This window comes from Anser anser (assembly GCF_964211835.1).
Source record: "Anser anser genome assembly, chromosome: 2".
Taxonomy (NCBI): Eukaryota; Metazoa; Chordata; class Aves; order Anseriformes; family Anatidae; genus Anser; species Anser anser.
Window position 1 is genome coordinate 121948065 of NC_139721.1, and position 20613 is coordinate 121968677.

A 20613-nucleotide genomic window follows, 5' to 3' on the forward strand; every position below is an offset into this window, starting at 1 on the left:
AGCTAGCATCGTCTGTGCCACCTGCGTCTCAGTTGTCCATTATATCTGGTCTCGCAGAACACCATTTGTAAAAGTAAATCAGAAGCAAGCAGAAAAGAAAAAATTTAAGTGTCCTCAAAATGATGCATAAGCAATGGAATGCAATAAAGAGGCCAACTAATGGAAATAATCTCTCCAGGTAAGTGAGGTCTGTAAGGGCTGCCCATTCCCTTTATATAACCTGTGGTTCTTGAAGATATTTTGCCCATACGGATCCAACCATGAAGTTTTCTGTTTTCCAACTTGGAGTCCATGACTGTGGGCATTGCTAACCAGCAAAAACAAGGGTTGCTCTGCACAACGTACCCAAGTTTATGAGGGAGAAGGGAAGGGAGCAGAAGTGCGAGGAAGAACGAGAAGTACTGGATACAGTCCCTGTTGTTTAATTTGATGACCGATACGAAGACTCTCCCTTCATCAATGCGCTATCATGAACGTGCTCATGTGCTATCAAAGATTCACAGTGACAACAGTCTAGTTAAAATAATTACTTAAAATGAAAAGCAACTGAATTGTCTGGAATACTAAGAAATTCAAGGAGGTATTACAAGCAACATACCTGACTGAATGACACATGAAAGGAACGTTCCAAGAAAAATGATGTAGAACTCTAATATAGCAAGAGATAGAAGAGAGACTGAGAAGTTTGAGAAACAGCACCCTCTAAATCATTCCTTTGTAGGAATTTCCACATTTATGAAGTGGGCTAGGTCTCACATTCACGTAACCACCCTGACCCTTTTTTTGCCAAAGACATGTGCTTTAACTTTTAACATATATTAACCAAAAGAAGAGAGATGTTCCTAAAATAATAATTGGAGGCTATGTGCTAAAGAAAACCGTAGGATCTCCTCCTTTTAACACATTTTATGGCTACAGCAATATGGCTACGATACCATGTGTGAGCTAAGCCAATTTCTTTTTCTGCATGTGTTTGCACAGTAATAACGGGCCTTAAAAGTACTGTCTTTATTACCAGAGCATAAGGGTTTTGCAACAAAGAAATATTTATTTTCTGTACAAAGAGGAAGTAAAAAATACAGCCTCTTAATGTCAGATCTAAGCATCAAAGACCAAATGGCCTAAAAGTAGAATAACAAGAAAATTTGAGAAACGCTACAGTGAGAGCTTAAATTCCAGTCTAGCATTTGATTTAGTGATAATCCTCCAAAAACAGTTCTGCATCTGATAAACACAGGTTCAGGATTCAGTTGTTGACACATGGTAAGGAAATGAAACACATTCTCCCTATATGAAGTTCACATTTTTCTGGGTGAAACAAAGAACACTTGTAATCCTGTGTCTCTAATGTACCTCTTAAAGCAGTAAAGAGAACTGAAAGTTATCTACATGAAGCAAGATTGTCTGACGTGCTAAAAAAGATCTGAATTAAAGAGCTTGACTGCCTCATCCACTGCTAAGCCTTAGAAAAATAAGGAAATCCAATTTAGGATTTACACAGCAACTCCAAGCACACAATTCCTTGACATTACAACTCCACTTGTAATACCTCACTGCAAAGGTAGGCTACCTGCCGAACCTCTTCGGGTCAAGCAAAACAGAAAATGCTCTATTAGAAATGCACGAAGGTAGAAAGTTGGGTTCACTCAAACACAGCCAACACCAAACAACAGCAACATACCTCCCTTTAAGAAATTCTCTCCACTTTTAAAGAAACAACAGAACTGCTGGAAGGTCTGGCAAGTGGTGAAGAAGGTGCCCAGTGAGCACCCGTGTGAAGAGAACTCTTCATCATTCAGTCTTGCACCACCCCACCAAGACTATTAGAATGACATGCTTTGAACAATCGAGGGACAAAGTAATTACGTTACTCAGTGGTCCTGAATATTACTGAATAGCAAAACCCTTAAACAGGAAACTAAATTTTATAATTTAAAACATGCATGAGCATAAAAGGGGAAAAAATAATCAAGGATAGCCTTTTTCAAAACAACATGCAAAATTACATAGCAACAGCATAAAAGCTTCTGGACAACTTCCTTTCCTTAGCCTCCAATGGAGGGTTTATTCCAGAGAGACAACCCTCAGCAGACAAAGCCCACTTGTAAACATAGGAACACAGGAATTGCTGTACTAGGTCAGATTAATAGTCCATTTAGTTCAGTAACCTCTCATTTGACAGCAGCCAGCATCAGATACTTCGGGGAAAGGATGAAGAAATCTCTAGGAGAGCAATTACAGAAAAACTTTCCCATAAAACTTCCTTCCAACTCCCATCATCTACTGGATGGCTTATGCCCTGTAAAAAGAGATTTTTTCCCTGGGCTTTTTGTTTGTTTTTGCTAGACCGAATAATATAAATAACACTCAAGCATTGTGGATATCTTCTGTATCTACATTCCATATGTTTTTAATCTTTAAAATTGTTAGCCCTAGCAGAATTCAGAGGCGCTGAGTTTCAACATCACCAACGCACTGCTTAAGATAATATTCCTACTGTGTTTTTAAATAATTCCCATTTCCCCTGGATGATTCTTTGTATCTACAGTATCTAGGGTAGCACAGTAAAAGAGAAGTTTAAGGTATATAATTCATTTTCTTCAGTTGTCTCTGGTTCTTGGTTTTTCCTCAATGCAGTATTCTGCAGTCACTCTTCAGAAGCAAGAGAGAGGCTTTGAGAAGGCAGAAGTGCCTCCAAATTCCCTCTTCCCTCCCTCTCCCCCAAATGTGTTAGGTTTCCTTCAGGACAAATATTAGTTTCTTCGCCAAATTTACTTGTCTATTTTAACTGCTAGTATACACTTCTTCAAACGTTACCCATCTATTTAACAACTTCCTTAGATTTCAGGGCAAATACTTTTCAGGACAGGAAAAAAAAAAAAAATCAATTCTTGAATAACAAGTCAAGAGTAGCAAGTCATTTCTCTAATTAAGGCATTGACTTTCTTCTGCGATTGCAGTAGAATTATCTGTATGGTCACTTCCATGCTAAAACCCTAGGTAAATATTAGCGAAGCAACAATCGCATCAATTAATAACAGCAACTGACAAGATAAACACTATGAAGAGAATTCCATTAGCTCCCCAGACAAACACGGTGCCAGTTTACAAATGAAGGCACAAGAGGAATAGCACAGACCTAATCTGCCCCAAAACTATCCACATCTGCATGCAAACACTTGTGCTCTGTAAACACCAAGCCATTACCAGCCTGCTGGCCATCCCCTCCTGGTCCACAGGAAGCTGCTAATGGGGCAGCTCCGGGTGGGCAGGCAGCCCGTCCCGTTGTCTGACCCCTGCTTGGCTTCCTGTTCCCTCGTGATTCACCCACGTTGGCTGAAGCCTGTGGGCTGCCTCCATGATTTTGGAGAAAGCTGAGCATTTGCAATTTTTGTTAATTTATTCGTGCATTTTATGTCCATATGTCTTGATTTGCAAGTCAACTCAAGCATGGAAATGAGAAGAGCATGGGCAAGGATTAGGCTAAATTATCTCAGCTTTTGGTAAACTGCCTTTTTTCAAAGCAAAGCATTTGAAAGTCAAAATAGAAATTCCAAATTTCAAAACTTTTCTGAGAACTGGATCAATTCATGTATTTGGATGGTGGCAGTCCTCCAAACATTATTCCTGCAAATAAGACTAGTGTGAGCAAATCATTTTGAAATCAGTTGTGACAGAACATTCGAGGAATTTGAAGAGGATGGTGTGAATATCAGACCTCAAGTTTCCCCAATCTCATTTAATGTTACATTCTTCCATTTGGTTTCATTCATAGAGAGTCAAAATGTATAGCATAAACTGTAAGAATCTGATCATTGCTTGAGATTTGAGTTGAAGGAGGAATTACATGAACAGAAATAATTGATAAAGAACCTGGAAGCCTTAGAAGTATTCCCCTCTTCTACTGCAATTCCTTCCAAATGAATTCAGCGCAAAGATTACATTGCACAGGCAGACAAGAACTGGAATCAGGTCTATATCCAAGGACCAGCTCTCATTCATATGTGATCTGCCCCGCACCGGTATCAAAGTGGTAACCACAGAGCTGACAGCATCTGACAAAACACTGTGTAAGGAACCCTCAGCCCAGGTCTCCTGGTGCTTTCCAGGACTGATGGCTCAGATAAGCATTGGTGACTCTCACCTCTCAGACAGAATGGTGAGGAAAGATCTCAAAACCCTTGTTAGGCAGGCAGTGCGATCTTGTCTTACGTACTAGGCAAGAAGGAGCAAACTGGATGTGTTCAGTTTTTTACAAATGTCACCATGATCCTTTTCTTTATTATTCACAGGATTTAGGGGATGTTTATGCCACCTTCAATAGAGTCAAAGCCTCGAAATAGCAGTATAGCTTTCTATTGGCAAAGGAAACGTGAAACAGAAAGTATAAATCAATGCACTACACTGACTCAAAAAGGGACAACCTGTAAGAAGCAAGTTCGAAAATGCCAGAAACACCTTCCACTTCAGAGTAACAGCAAGCCAACTGAAATCTTAAGAGTATGAAAAAATGAAAAGTGTTGTGACAAGTAATCTAAACAAATGTTAAAAGTGAAGCTCGACAAAGATAAAATATCTGCCAAACATCCAAATCTTAAATGAAACTGCCATTTGGCAATGGCCAAGTAAAACAAGATGCAGTCAGGCAGTTTCTGACAGAACAGTAAGCACATTGTTGAGATTTCTTATAGACCTCCTTTCTTCATGAGAGGAAAAAAAAAGGCACATCAGTATGTAGAAAAGTGCCTCTCAATTTCAGTACACACCTCAGACTTTCAGTATTGACCTGCGAGAGAAGGGAAACAGGGTTTTTTTCCTCCTTGGTTTGTGCTGAGCAGAGCGGCGCTGCACAGGCTGGATTGTTCTGAGGACCAGAGCACCAGGAGATGGGACGAGGTGACAGGGAAAGTGAAATGGGAAGTCGTCAAATGGGCTTTGGGGAAGTTGTAAACTCATCCGAAACTTTGGGAAGATTTCTGTTTTGATTAAAGCCTACTCCATTTCAAAGGCTAATTAGCGTTTTAAACAGAGGGCCTCTAAATTAAACATTAACCACCTCATCCTTCTAGCAACTGTGCTGAAATCAGAGCTTACAATGTGAGCAGACATGAGGTCTTCCAATGAACAATAAAGTAACTTTTCCCATAAGTTTTCTTATATTGGAGCAAAATACTTTGTACTTTAAGTACAAAGCCAAAAGCAAAATTAAAGAAAAATACAAAACCAAAACCAACAGCAACAAACAAAACCATGCAGGTTTTCTGAACAGTAACTTTCCAGCAGCTAACAGTAAAAGCAGCATATTCCCCACTACAAGCTTCATTTTAGGATCAAAAGGATAGAGAAATATATACATTAAATTAGCAGAGGGAATACAAAAGCTCATTAATGGAAACCAATACCAAAAATTACACTTTAAATGTTACAGAGCGACAGCAATGTGCGCTTCTATGTTCATGGCAACAGTTCAGGAAGAGTAACTTCTGAAAGTTGTGTATTTACTTTCAACACAGCTTTTAAAGATACTCACCCTTCCATGACTGTTTAACGTGATCTCCTCTATTAATAGCAACTCTTTTACAACAATTAGCATAGAGATATTAAAACAAACAGGCAGTCGCAGAATCACAGCAGCGGCTGACAACCAAACGTAGCTGTGACTGAATAACAACTTCGGCACATCCCTCTGCTCGTAATTTAGGCAGCTCCCAGATTTCCCTTGGCAGAATTAGGTTAATACGGAGTAGGGAAGCCTGGCAGAAATGCTGCAATCGATGGCTGTGGCTGAGCAGGGGTGTGAGCCCCAGCACGATCCATGCTCAGAACAGTGGCCCATGGTCACGGAGAGCAGCCATGTCGGGCCTAGCCCAGCAGGGCGGCAAGGGCCGCTCCTGGGGGTGACCCCAGCCCAGCCTTCAGGCATCAGGCTCCTGCTGACAAAAGGCTCCCGGGATACATTTCCCTCCTCTCCCCACACCCTCAGTTCGCTAAAGAGCCTGACTGGCTTGGAGGAACTTCAAGAAGCGCATCTGTCATTGCTACCACCCTGACACGTGGTAGGACCCACAAGTAATTTGCCGCTGGCGTACGCCTACAGCACATGGTGACACACAGCGCCTGCCCACAGGGCTCGGTGGCCCCGAAGAGCTGGGGACTGCTCTCCCCCAGCAGCAGAGACACGGGCAGACCTCTGAAAACCCACCTGCAGCCATACCATAGGTCCCACGGTAGGCACAGCCAAAAATCTGTCCGGGATAAGGCTCAGCAGATGCGCAACGATCTCATCCAGCTCTACATTACTTCACTGATGCCTGCATCAAGCCCCTCAGGTACATGGAAATACCGCCTGTGAAACCCACCTTCAGGGGGAACATCTCCTGTGGCGGGCTGGCCGCTTGCCTACAGAGAGCGCCCCAGGTCCCAGGGCTCTGGCAGGGGAGCTAACCAACTCGTCAGTCCCACCTCACCTGCGTGACAGCGCAGAGCTAGCCCACACCACCTGGCTGCAATAAGCACTGCTGTTCGCAGCTGAGAAATAGCACCCAATCCTCCAAGATATATTTGAATGAACTTATATACATCCTCAAAAGACACGCTGTTTTGCAAGAGAGAGTTCACTTCCTCGGATATGGAGAATCCATCATTTCAGCCTCGGCTTAAATCACAGCTATTTGCTCACAAGTGTCCCAAGTGTTCCTTTACAGACTAGTCACAGTTGCATTGCATTTTAATTAATTGTACACATGAGAACTGAATTTTATACAAATCCACTTAAGCAGTTTTCAGCCAGGAACAGCCTTTAGTCAGACTTTAGAAGAAGCCTGGCGTTCTTCTATTATAAATACAGGTCACAACAACTCGAAGAAAGTCTGAATGTTTTATGATTTGTTTACAGGATGGAAATACTTTACATTTCGCTGTGACAAACATGGCTACGGGTTTTAAAAAAAGTATTTATTTTAAAATGTAATTGTTGATTTAATATTTATTTTAAACCTACCAACCAACAAAACTTTATTTGAATCCATTAATTACGCAATTAACATTTAGAGCCCTAATACAGCAACCATCAATGGTTTTATTGCTTTTAAAAGGTGAGTGTGTCTGGAATGCTGTGCTGTGGGGCTGGGGGCAGGAGGGGGGGACGAGGAAGGGTTGGCCAGTGCTGACCCACCCGCTCCTGCTGAAACCTCCCTTCTGGTACCAAGCAGCTGGTATGAGCCGGGGCTGTAAACACCAAGTGAAGTAATCCCTACAACTGCAGCCTCCATTATGAGAGTTCATGAAAGGAATCCTAAGAAAAACTGAAATAAAAATTATATACACAATTCTCTACCATAAATTTTCCACACTTAGAGACCAGTTCTTACTGGATGGCTATGCTCCACTTGTACCTAATAGCTTCCAGGATTCGGGGCAGAAAAATCCCAGCTATTGACTATACAATCCTTCAGGCAGCTCCTTTCTTACCCTTGTAAAATGTCATCTAATAGAGGCATGCATACTGCTGGCAACTCTAAGTTGGAAGTAAGCCTCACCAAGCAGTACAGCACAGGAAAGAATTGGAGACACCAAGCACAATGAGAACATAACTCACAGGGTTATACAGCAGGAAAAACTGTTTGACTTACAGAGACAGAAATAGGAGGGTCACAAACTATGGGTTCTCTAAATAGGAACGACAACACATTTCAGAATGACCAGCGAAAAGCTCTGAGTTTTTTAGGTGTTATTGAGGAAGATGGTGACTACGCCTACCACGCAAGGGGAGCCTAAGCTTGCATCTCACCTCAATGGACTTGAAAAGAAACACTGGCAAGCTAATAAACTTCAAGGCTTATTATTCCCACTGAAATGTAAGGACAACCTGAGGGAGGTGTTTCCAGCTGTGGTTAGGCAGACACATGGTTCATAACATCCTAAAGTTGCGCCTGATTTCCTTCCACCTCAGAAAAAAGGAAGAAGCTCAAAGGTCGAGAAAAGAAGGAGCAAATATACTTTTCACTTCTGCAATTTCAGCTTATTGCTTATAAATAACTACATGGGAAAAATAAATCCAGAGACCATATCGCCTGTTTTGTATTTTAATTAAGTAAGTGCCTAGAAATAAGTAATAGGTTTTTTCCACTGCCTTCTCTTGCTAGCTGCCCAAAAAACGGCCTTTCTATACTCATGTCATGAATAACATATTCATTAAAAACAAACAAAAACCTCACTGGAACATAAACTAATTAAAAATGTCTCTACCAATTTCACCTTTGCTCATCTTCTTAGAAATGAGTACTTCCTCATTCAACACAAAACCCAGCACTCTGTAATCCTGATCTCTGCCCAACCACCCATAGTTCTTTTGCCATTACAGTACATGGTATTTTGGAGAGACCTGAACGTTGCCATTTTCTTATTCAACTCCCAGAGACTCCTATAGTGTATTCCAGTCATCGCTGGCAATTTGTTAACGTCCAATTTATCCAGTGCTCTCTGCATCATTTCAGTATTATGAATGGCTCTTGTTAGCCTGCTGTTCTTATCTCCTTACAACAATTTTTTTAAATACTCTAACAAAGTAAAATACTTTTTCAAATCCTCTAGAGCTGCAAACCCACTTTCAGTTGCTGTACTAAAAGCAGCATAGGGGACACTTGTGGTTATGGCGTTTGTCTTCCAAGCAACTGCCGCATGTGCCGAGGCCCTGCTTTCCAGAAAGCACCTGTGTACCTGCCTGCTCATGGGGAGCAGTGAATGAATTTTTCTTTTTGCTCGGCTAGCATGGACAGCACTTGCTTTCCCTGTTGACCTATTATTATTTCAATCCATGAGACTTCTTGCCTTCCTTCCCTTTTTTCCCTGTCTCACAGGAGAGGGGAGTGAGCGAGCAGCTGGGTGGGCGTTTGGCTGTTTGACCAGGCTAACCCACCACAGCTGCATTTCAGTTTTCCTTCTTGGTGCATCGTTGTTCACAAAATCTTCCTTCTCCAGCTAGTAAGACTGCAAAAATGTTGTTGCTGTTGTTAGGACTGCCAAAATTTTCTTCTTGACCTTTCCTCAACTCTAATTATCTTCTGTTTAATTAATCTAATTAATCTGTATTTATTTATCAGATCAAAAAGCCTACCTCATAATACTCACTCCGTTAGCGTCACTGCATGCCCAGAATCACAACAGATTTATGTCAGGTCACTGGCTGAAGCTGGATGTCCTGCCTAGGCTAGCCTCGCTCTGTCCAACCCACAGCATAAATGTCATGTTGTAGCTTGCAAGAAGGGAATCCTTAGGAGAACAGAAGACAATGATGGTGCAGATGTGACCCCACCTTACATGCTTAATATGTGCCTGACCTGGTCCTTAGCCATTTCTGCCCATGATGACAGAAATGACATCAGAACCACAAGACCCCCGATGGATCAGGGTGGCAGTACCACGATCAAGGTTTTCGATGACGTAGAAAGTTGTAAAGCTGTTTGCCTCTTAGTGAAATGAGCTTAAAAGCATTAACAAACGAAAATGACTTACTTACACAGTGCAGAGGTGTACATAGCCACATAGGGCACGGGGAGAGGGCTGCTGGACACTATCTTCACATCTGACAGTGATTTGCTGGTGACTTCGGGAAAGTCATTTGAACTCCATATGACTCAATTTTTCCATTTGTGAAATGGAGATCAACGTGCACTTCCATTTGAAGATAAGTGAAAAACTGGAGGCTGGCAACATCATTAACTAATATCTATTAGTATTTGGTCTACGCGATTGCCCCTTTAAGCAGTTTTCCTGGGGGTATTGGGAAACATGACTTACAGTTTAGTACAGATAACAACTTCATTTCAATAGCCATTCAGAAAAGGGCAATGTACATGCTCCTAAATGAATTCCACACCCCAAATCAATTCAGTGCCTAAGAAAAAAACACTGAAAAATAAGGCAACATATTCCGAGAGGGCTGTTTTATCTATCTGATATGTTTCCTGCATCTCACGGTGATTTACAGTAATAGGTAATAACTAGTGTACATTATATCTAGTTTTTAATAACCACACTTCCATTATATTTCATTTCCCAAAGGGACTATTTGTGTTTTTTCCTATCTTTAACTGTAAAACTGTAAAGTGCTATAATCAAGCATTGCTTTCTCTTGTATTCTGGACATCCTCAGTTGATTATAATCGCTGCCCGCTGAACTTATCTTCAAAATGTTAATCATGAAATGAAATAAAAATTGATATTATTACATTACCTACTGCTCCATTCATTCACTCTTCTCTCCTTAACCCAGGAGATCCAGAATACAAAGAATTGTAAAAGAAAAAAAAAAAAAAAAGGAAAAATAAAAGACAATTGCCAGAGTAGCCAAAATTGTCTTTGAAGGTAACAGAGTTGGAGAAGACAGCTGAAAAATGTCAAAGCATGGGCTGTTCTCCCTGCGGTCTGGGAAAGAGATGATGGCTCTGGAAGTATGCTTTGAGATAATTGCACAACATTCACTGTAATGTTGGATAAAATAAATCATATTCAAATTTAGCATAACTGGTGAGTGTGTACATGCTACCTTGCTTTCTTGGGAACTAGGGACGTGCTCCCACAGTCACTTACCAGCAGAAGAACTACGTGAGGGGAATACATTTTAGTACGTGCCAATAAAAATGAGCACAGGAATGTGCAAATCAAGCTGCACAGTCAGCTGACTTCTCAAACTCAGAGCACATTTAGGGGAACTAGCAGGTTAAAGAGGATGCCACCACTGAAGAGTAACTCAAAGGTTCACTGGAGGAGGTGTTCTACCTGATGAAACCTAAAATAGCATTTTCAGCAGCCTCTTATGCAGTATTTCATAAATTCCAAGTTTCCAGGAACAAAATAATGCCATCTAGGGAAGACCTAAAATCCTTGGTGTAGTTTACACCCATTGCACAGGACACTCATATGCATGCACATGAGGTGCTAGTTTTCTCTGGTTTAATATGGAAAGCTAATACTAAACAAACAAAAAAAATATGAAAAGCTAATAAAAACAAAACAAAAGAAAGAAACAAAAACCCTGCATCCGAAAGAGCAAGACACAACCACAGACTGCTTAAGAATGAAGATCTCCTTAGGAAATAGAAAGAGTTCTAATGGAATAGATAGAACTTAACCCTCAAAAATCTCTCCGTCCTCTAATGGGCCGCTGTCATGAGAGGTAATTAAAATTTCTTAGCTGCCTCTCAGAAAAAGAAAGAAACAACTGAGTATCCACCAGTAAGACTTAGGAAAACTGCACAAAGTTGGCCGGCTCAAATTCAGACAGATGGAAAATAAAATCAATGAACTAAAAGCATTATTAATTGAGACGACTGAATATGGACAGAGGCAAAACTACTGGCAGAGCAAAGGAGATAAAGCAGACAAAACATTATCGCTAGTAGTAAATAACACTGAATCAAACAGATATGATCAAACACAAAGTAGCATGTACGTAAGTACCAGTGATATTACTTTTGAATTTGATTTATTTTATCTTAAGTTACAGTGTATATCATTTAAGCAAGCCAATTCCTTCCAGGTATCTTGCTAATATCCCTTTAACAAGAACAGGACTGGAAGCCCAGACAGTAACAGATTAATGAAAAGGCAAGAAAACCCTAACTAGATAGAAGGGCACTAAACACGGGATAGCCAACATTTCCTATACACAGTAGAGCAAAAGGCCGCTACAATCACATAGTTTGGCTTACCATAAAAATGGGCATGTGTTTTTTCCCAGAACTGGATTAATTCAATGCTTTACATGCATAAAGACTTCATATGACTGCAAGCTCCTCACTTCTCCCATTAAACTCTGTTCCCTTTCCTCTCCTGCGTTTGGTTACCCTCTGCCTACCTAAGGAGCAGCTGTAAGACCCTATGCCCCTGAGCAGAGCCTGCCTGTACAGCAGTGCTGCTGTTCTCCTGGTCCGATGTATCTGATGCAGCTGGTTTAGATCCATGCTTCAGAAAAATAGGTCTGTGAGGAGATTTTACCAATGGAAACAGTGGTATCAATGATGCAGTACGTCACACTCTACATAAATACTGATCTAAAGAGGTATCAGGCAGGACAGCGGTCCTGACTTTGGGATACCATGGGCTCCTAACAACTTGTGAGGACTAATACTCAATACTATTTATTATCTGAAAACAAGTATCATCCCGAGGGCTTTAACCAAATTTCCCTTCTGGCAGACACAGCCTCTGAATTCCCCTTGCAGTTGCAGCTGCACGTCCTACTTACATCTGCTTCCACATCCCAGTCTGCTCTCTCCTTAGATAACTGTCTCCTGCCCTAAAGAACAGGCTGTGGGTGAAGAAATCCCGAACTCCAGCTGAAGTGATTATTATCAGGCTTACTGCTCTGTGCCTTGAGATCCTCAGACAGTAACTACGTAAAGTATATACAAACCTGACGAGAAGAATATACATTACAAGAAAAAAACACACAGAGCAAATATTCTTCTGAGCATGAGACAGAAAACGTACGAAAACATACCGACTGGCCATTTAATTGCAACTGACCTAATCACAGCTGAGTCTACCTCAGCCTTCATGGACTGCACCCACAGTTATTCAGTGCTCAGTAGTTGTCATGGAAAAAAAATAACACATCTCAAGAAAGAGCAATATATTCTGAGCTGGTCTGCATCAGTTAGTATCTAATACTCCCAGAGAGCGCGCTTGCCTAATACCCCTAGGTTATCACTGAATTACAAAGTCAGCTCTGGCACTTGTACTGCACTGAACTAAAAACATTCATTGTTTCACGAATGTAACACATTTAAGTAAGAGCACTGAAAGAAGCTCCTTCACTGCCATCTTAATTGTTTCGTATAATCTATGTGACAAGTGGCGCTGTGCTTCCCACCCGGGAGGCGTACACAGCCTACCGTAATGTAAGAGTTTGCCTTTCATTTCTCCGATTATGGTTGTTAAAACCCTAAATGCAAAAGAGGAGGGAAAATTCCCAATGGAATATCCTATTAGAAGCGAAAGCACTTATAAAGTATTCGCTGTATTTATCTCTTTTTAATTTTACTACTCAATAATGTTTTCACGGAAATTATAATGGATACTCGTTCCTGTCATACATACCTGGAATAATTCATAAAATATACAGTAGACCACTAACATTTCTGCAAGTCTGAGACTACAACTGGCGAAATCGGTCCTGGTTTTGTGGCTTTCCTAACCAAAAGAAGACCATTAAAAAATGAGTGCTGTGAACTTCATAACTATGCTGTGTTTCTTGTCATGCTGGGATTAGTAATAGCACTGCTATCAAATATTACTGTGCAATAAAACCTGTGGTTTGCATTTAGATTACATTTGATTTCTTCATGTGGAAAATGCATGCTCTAATTTTCTTCTTACAGTAAAATTGATAACACATAGAATACAACATCACAGCAGATGACACAGTCTACAAGGTAGGCATGACTTGTTTTATAGTCATAAAGCTTGTACTTCTGGCTGTGATTTTATGAGCCAGGCATACAAAAAGAGTACAAAAAAAGATATTTATAAATAAAGGCATACAACAGTAAATAGGAAAGGAGACCGAGTTACAGAACAGATTGAACTGGATATAATCAGAACCAAACACCTCTCACAAAAAGTGCACACTTAGCACTTGGGTACCTCACCAGTCACTAACGCAGGTACATCGGCCTTCTTTAACAAAAGAAAGCAATTTCAGGCAGGAAGAAGAATGTAAATAGGACAGATGGCATCCTCACCAGGCAAAAAACATATATATCTTTGAATATATGCTGCTAAACCTCACAATACCATAAATATCACTCATCCCTTCCCTTTCTTCCATGAACTAAAAATCACCTATCACTATTTTTTTACGCTAGGTAATCAAAGTATTCATTCCAGTGGTATCTTTTACAGTACATCTCAGAGAAGCTTCTATAAACACCTAGGATCTTATTAGGAAAAAAAAAAAAAAAAAGGAAGGGGAGGTGCACACAGCACACGGTCTCCATGGGGACCTTCCACATGGTAGAAGCTGTGAACTGAGCACTTCCATCAAAGAAAGGCAATAGGGAAGAATTATACAATAAGGAACTGAGTGGAGAGCTCATTACCATGTAAAAACCATAGCCTATACATACTGTTATATTTCTGTACGTCGTCACATTAACAAATTGCTGTTTATTAACCGTGATTTACTGGATCAAGCGCAGCAGAACTGGGCATGAGCTGAAGCAAAGCAGCTGGGTGTAAAGCTAATGCGAGCCGCTAAGAGGGAAGTGATGTCTTAACTGCGCCTCTGCATGGCCCGAGCCACCAGCCAACAGATGAACTGATTACACACAACGACAAAAATTTCACCTTTTGTTACACCGCAGTAATTCCTGAATGAATACAAAACATGGTCAAGCTTGACAAACTGATTTACAAAGAGTTGCAAACTGATCCCTCGCTTCCACTGAGGCCAGCGCTGCCAGCGACAGAAGAAAGGACCGCCTCACACTGCAGCAGCGTTCTACATTCGGGCCAGCCATGAAAAATCACAAAGTGCAAATGTATTCATTTTTAACTGTTTGCATCTGCTTCCAAGTACTCATTTTTCGTACTACTACCACAGTGCTGTCACCACACTATCTTACTCATCTGAGCTCACATTTCTTTCCGCTGCAGTCGCGCAGTGGACGCATGCCTATGTCCAGAGAAACAAAATCTGGGCTCCACAAAGCCAATGATAACACCCTGCTGGAAGTCCAGAATTGCAGCAGAAGTGTAAATTCCCAGCAGAGGCCGTTACAATTTAGTATCCCCATAATGCTGAAGCTCAAACTTGTGCCCATTTGCTTGCACGGGCTTTGTGTCTGGCTTAAGAAGAGCACTGATACCAGGAGAAAGGCACTTCAACTATGTATCATCAACAGCATGCATTAATGGCTTCAACACTTCTTGGCTTTTTCCTTTTCATAATAATGGTGTATTGCTTGGGAAGAAAAAAAAAAGAAAAAAAAAAAGAAAAAAAGATTCAAAGCCTTGGGCTTCATTTTTTTCTTGGAAGAGCAAAAAAGAACCAAGCAAAAATTGTGCAAAATGCAGCAGTTCCCATACCCAGTGGCAGATGCAGATCCTTTGTTTTAGTGTAGCCCCAATGCACTAAATTGGAAGTTCACATTAACCAAAATTAAAATGCTCTTTCGATCACCAAGTTTCATGTGTTTTCTCATAGGCCTTATGCAAAATTTACTTTGGCACAATACAGAAGTGCATTATTAATCAGCATAGGTTTGTTTGAAAAGCAGGCTCTATTTATTCAGAGGTAGAAACTACTCCAGCTCCGAGCTTTCTTTTCCACATGGAACACAAGCGTATCAGATTTGGTATTTGATTTTTCAGCTCAGCTGTGAGGCATGAAATGAACTTTGGAAAAAAACAGAGGCAGAGCCTATATGGCAACTGAAAAGAAACCATGATTTTTTTTTCTGGTTTCAGGTATCAAAGTGGAAATGTCCCATCTCTCTAACCACACCCCTCACAGCAAAATCTCCAACCAGCTAAAGACAATGAAGCTTTGCTATTGGCATCAAACAAATCCACTCTCACCCATTGATGACCAAAAAGACAGCTTCATTTCAAAATCACCATCGCTTTTCTCCAGACTTTGTAAATATTTTCAATTCATATTTAAGGATCTGCTAATGCACTCTATTGCTGTTACTCCTCACATCTGAAAAGATATTGCAATGAAGTCTCTGACAATAATGCAAAGAGATGCTCTTGGGAGACAGTGAAAACTCAAACCCAAGTCTCAGTTTTAAGGATTTCATCACAAATAAAACCGCTGAAGTCTCCACAGCTACACTAATAAACATGTAAAGTCAGAACCTAGTTGTCCAGTGCTGCTGGAAAACGATGATGGAAACACATGAAGATTTTTACAGCGTAAGTCTTCTCTATAAACGTGTGCATGTAACACAAAGATGTACACACTCTTCTGAAATTCCATATGAGAAATCACAATGAATTCATGTGAGACAAGTGATAACCTTTCAGTGGTCACAGTAGGTACCGTGGTTAAAAAACTAGAAGGAAAGAAAAGGCATTCACGCTTGAGTGATTCTGCAGGGAAACTTGCCCACACCTAACACAATGGAAAAACTACTCAAGAAGAGCTAATCTGTGTGAAACTATGACCCCACTAATGCTGCTAGAAGCAGTGAAAACTGTGAAAATCTACTGAATTAAGTGTTGACTGAGTAAGTTAAAACTTCAGGTAGGCATCTCTCAACCCATCCATCCACCCACATACCTTGGGGTGGTATCCATGTGATAAATTGCATTTAACACACACCTGCACTCTGCCTACTAATCTGTCCTCACCTTGGCTACTTCTAACATTACAAATCTCCGAGGCACTTCAAACAACTACCTTCTGTGAGGAAGAATTTCTCCTCGAGAGCGCACTGGCAAGAAGCCAGGCACGATTTAAGATGAAGTAAATTACAGTTCAACCCGGTTAGAAATAGGATCTTCCAATTCTTAGAAAACTAGGTTTCTAAGGATTTCCAGGATTGCTATTACTTCCAGGAGACAGAAATTCAGGTTTTCTAACAGTAAACGCCACGTTAAGTCACCGAGTGGTAAGCAGCTCGTAGACGCGTACACATGCCCAGAGCTGAGGATGGGGTGAAGCGGTGAAGCCCTACAGATACCGATGAAGACACGACACGCACAGCTACTCCTGGGTCACCTGCAGGCAGGACTGTCGCTTCCCCCAGCAGAACTGACCCGTCAGGGGACTGCCCCCCTGAAAGCAGAGGGTCTGTGGAAGGCAGCTTGCCAGCAGCCAGCTGGATGGAAAATACAGGCCTCGGCACGAGGAACAGACCCCTCGGTTGCTGAGTATCGAGCAAACCCAGAGTGAGCAGTACTGCCATCACTGCAGCAAGGAGCACCACGCCGTCTGTTCATTTTTCACTGCGCCTTGGTATGCACGTACAATTCCCACCTCTCCACTGTAATAATAAAATAATAAATAATTATAATAATAAAACCCCATTTTATTACAAATTTGAAGAAAGCAAGCCATACAACCAATGTGAATTCCTACTGAAATTAAAGGTGCAAGAACTTTACAGCAGAAATGCTGACATTTTCCTCAAAATACTCTACTTTGTAACACAAGTCAGAGAGAAGCGGATGCTTGGTTCTCGCCTCCCAGCTACCCGCCGGGTGGCAGCGTGCAAAGCGCCGTGAGCAGCACCAGGGGTGTGCAGTGACCTCCCTCCGTGCCCAGAATGCTCACGGCCAAGCTCCTCCGGCAGGCAGGAACGTTTTTTTTTTTTTACTTCCAGATGAGAGAAACAGAGGGATTTTGTGCAAAGGCCAGCTTATTATTATTTGAACTCCAACAGGGCACCCGGACTGGACCCTGAATAAATTATGCCAGGATATATGCTCAAAGTTAGCTTCCCTAGCAGCTCTGCACAAACAGAAATCAGCAGGAGTCCAGCATGTAGAGCAGCTTCCGAATCGGGTCATTAATCTGTACAAGCAGAAAAACCTACCCAACAAACACATTAGCAGTCATCACACTCCAGGTTACAAGGCTGAACTATCATGTAAATTGATACGCATCTCATGCCTCCTCCAGCCTCGGAGGAAGGCACAAGCAACCTACAGGGGAGCACAGAAACCGCCGAGCGATGTGCACGCTTGGGAAGGAACAATGAACAGGACAGATTTATTTAGCCATTGTGACGACAACTCGGTGTTATTTCTTCTGCGACCGCAAGCAACGTCTTGAGAGATGGTCAAAGCCTAAAATGACTTGGCTCTAAAAACATGGTTGTTGCCACAAAAATCTTTTCCAGCTTGAAACGATGGCCACAAAACTGTAAGGGCAAAAGATGACACCTGAAGTACGCAAACACACAGGGGTTAGCCACAAGCCTCTGCTTTCCATACAGTTATTTGATGATTTATCAACAAACGAAGTAACCTCTGCCTGCTGTCTATTCACTAGCTGATTAGCTGGATGCTTCCCTCCAGGTCTCTGGGAGGACAGAGTCTTGACACTTGATTTCAAGGACAGAGCGACAGCTTTGTCCAGAGTTGTACTGGGTGTGTTTGTTTGCACTTTGGGCTCAAACCAGAAACAATCGGATGGGTTCTTTCTAACTACTGCACCAGCAGTTGTCCGCCTTCCATAACTACAGGATGGCAATACTGCGGAAATGGAAGGATTTCATTTTTGTAGACCCTACGTAAAGCCTAATGCCCTCTTTAGAGGGATCATAAACGGGACAGACCTAAGTGGGACAGAAATGCATTTCCCAGACAATGCTTGTATCACGAAAATGCCCGGTATTTACAGCAACGCATAGCACAAAGAGAACCACATGCGAAGTACGTTATGAAAGCCAGAACAGCTCTACATTACTCATCTAAATGCATGACTATACAGCCAGCAAGCATGATCTGAGTTAATGCTGCCTGTCAGTTCCTCAGGATGATGCAGAAAATAATGGGGAGCAAGAAGAGCCGAGGTGAGGGAAGAAGGGCTGGCTGAGCGATGCACCTCCTCACTTGCTTCCCTTTGCCACGCTGCCCGGAGAAATTTATACAGGAACACCTCTAAGCACACACTTAAGCCTATGCTCTTCTACACTGACATGACTCTAGAGAGCTTCTGGTGGATGTAAAATAAAACACAACTGGTTAGAAGCATTTTTGTACTGCCGGCTGGTATAAAAGGGCCCTCGTACAGGAACCTGACTTTCTAACTCTAGCTTTTGGAGTTACTCAGCTGTGGGTTTTGTTTTCCCTATGTATGACTAAAACAAAATCAAAAGGTTTGGTGGACAGTGGAAGTAAAAACAAACAACCAAAAAAAAAAACCTACCCCGCTGCTATATATATGCATATCAAAATATACAAATTATATATAATAAAAACACAAATACATTATATATATACATTTATATATATATATAATATATATATATATATATAACTTCTTTAGAACACAAATTATCAAGCATGTGTACTTGGGCGAGTCTTATTCTCTCCAGAACCCTGGAAACAATTCTCTAAATAATGGCAGCATTTACGTTTTGCTTCTCACTGGAGAACAGCGAGTGAACAAAAGTTTGAATCGTTTCAAGCGAGCCCGAGAGATGCTTATTCACCAGAGTTTGCGTCTGTTGCAAACGGCTCATTTAATCCAACCTCAGAGGCATTTGCTCTCCACTTTTCAACCTTAGAAAACGATAACCTAGCTAAGGAGGTTACAGACAGCATCATCGGTTCCGATCAAAAAGATGCCAATGAACAGCTGAGACTTAAATTTACACCTAGCATGCTTACACAGACATGAAAACGAATACCAGGTGTAATCAATTTCAGTTACATTATACATTTTTTGCTTGTTTTTAAAGAATTTCTGGAAGACAAATATTAAGCAAAAGCCTGAAATTAAAATCAAGCAGGGAAAAATTAATCTAACTGCCAAGAAGAATAGATTCAGGTTCCATGACAAACACAGATACATGTTCAATATTAACTTTAAAAATGCTTCTAAATTCAACCAATATGCTATAAAATGACAAATGTATATATTATACGCACCAATTATAAAACATTGCAGCAAGGATTAACTACATGCGCAGATCTTACGAGCACCCTGGGAGCAGGATTGTGAACTAAATAAAGTAAAGCAATTTTGAAATCCACAGACATTACATTTTCCCTGCATTAAAAGTGGTTGGGGGGTGATGTTCAGGGCTTTTTGGATTTTTTTTTTCTGAATGAGGGAGGAAACAAAAAACAAAAACCAAGACAGCTTCCTGGATTATCAGTGGGTTTAGTCTAGATGCAGTATATTTACCGGAAAATTAAACCTACCTAAGTCCTGCAACATCTGTTTTTATCAGAGACTCACCTACTTCCAGAAAGACGGTAACCACTCATAAATCCATTCTCAAAAGAAAATTGTAAAAAATCCTTTGGATGTGCAATGCTCAGCATTCAATATTTGCCACCAGCAGACACTGTTCTTAAATAAAACGGGAGTCAGCCTTAGAAAACATCCAGACAGAAAAGAGAATCTTAGCCTCCCTGTAAATCCTGCAAAAATACATCTCGTTCACTTGTGTGGATCTCTTTATTGCAGTTGACATGGGCTTGCCCAGGGGACTAACTTGTTGTTCCATAAAGATCCTTAAATAGGCACTACTGATGAAACATTTAATCCAAGCCCTTGTATCAAATGGCTGCTATTGCCAGTGACAGTGATAGAAAAATCTATTTGCCAATTAAATAACTGCATGCAAAGCTATGACTGTTTATTATGCCTTTTAACATAGTTCAGCTGCTCTGGATCATATCCAGTAAGCTTCATATTTTACAAAAACTGCATTCCATATAATTTATAAGTAACATGCTTTAAGCCTTCGTTTTTTAAATACACCTTTTCACTCATGTTGTTATGAAGTGTTTGCTTGGGCAAGGGAATACGTTTTACACACAAATGCCATTCTCATCATTCAACTATACATATATATTGCTTTGGACCTCTCTCTGTTGATAATGAAATTATGATTTATATGTAGAATATAAGACTGTGTTTTTAGT

The 20613-nt window shown here is 41.0% G+C and overlaps 1 protein-coding gene across 5 annotated transcripts in view; it reads right to left on the reverse strand.

The window, feature by feature from the left end:
* The window catches only part of RARB (retinoic acid receptor beta), a 331295-nt gene that overhangs the window by 209546 nt on the left and 101136 nt on the right, over window positions 1-20613 (reverse strand). The gene's annotated exons all lie outside the window — the stretch shown is intronic.